The sequence below is a fragment of the Galeopterus variegatus genome, unplaced genomic scaffold (assembly GCF_000696425.1).
Source record: "Galeopterus variegatus unplaced genomic scaffold, G_variegatus-3.0.2 Scaffold1513, whole genome shotgun sequence".
NCBI lineage: Eukaryota > Metazoa > Chordata > Mammalia > Dermoptera > Cynocephalidae > Galeopterus > Galeopterus variegatus.
The window spans coordinates 51,549-52,389 of record NW_007727624.1 but is presented as its reverse complement, the minus strand read 5'-3'; the positions used below and the strand labels follow the sequence as shown (position 1 = coordinate 52,389).

General features: G+C 31.5%; 1 protein-coding gene across 1 annotated transcript in view; it reads left to right on the top strand.

The window, feature by feature from the left end:
• The window catches only part of LOC103594239 (ubiquitin carboxyl-terminal hydrolase 10-like), a 43,310-nt gene that overhangs the window by 24,855 nt on the left and 17,614 nt on the right, over positions 1 to 841 (top strand). The gene's annotated exons all lie outside the window — the stretch shown is intronic.

Here is an 841-nt window from a genome sequence, read left to right as displayed (position 1 = left end):
TCCCTAGAAATAATAACCTCCTGAAACTGGTAAGTATTGGTTCCTGGCTGTGGTTTTCACCTTTTACTACTGTATCACTAGATAGACAGTTGTAGTGTTTTATGTGCTTTAAAATGACACATAAATGGTATACTGTATTTATTATTTTGTAGTTTATTTTAACCTAATGTTATAGTCTTTAGATTTATCTGTGCCAATACATTTGTTCTTATTTGATTTTAATTGCTCAATACTGTTGATCGAACATACCACATTTATTTACTTGTTTACTATTGAGGACTGTTTAAGTATTTTGTTCAACTGTTAAAAAATGTTGCAGTAAACATATTTTGTCATGTTTTCTCATGCTCATCTGCGGGTTTCTCCAGGATATATATAGGCCTAGGAATGAAATTGCTGGGTTTTGCAGGAAATAAGCATATTTAGTTTACTAGAGACTGCACTTCTGCTCTCTAAGGGTTTTAACAGTCTGCATTCCTCTCAGCAGCACATGAGAGTTCTTGCTCTTATTTTTTTAAAAAATCCTTGCTAATTCTCTGTATTGGCATACTTAAAATTTTTGTTAATCTGATGTGTAATAAATGGATTCTCATTGTTTTAATTTACATTTGCTGGATTACAAACAGTTGAGCACTACATTATTTTCATTTCTATTGGTGATATAGATTTCCTCTTTCTGTGAATTATCTGATCTATATCCCTTGTCCATAATTTTAAATCAAGTGGCTTGTCTTTTTCTTACTGATTTGTAGCAGTAATAATCTTGATTTTGCCTATGACAGGTATCTCTTCCTAGCACGAAGGGTTTTAAACTTCATAGATGATGCACTTTTTAAAAAAA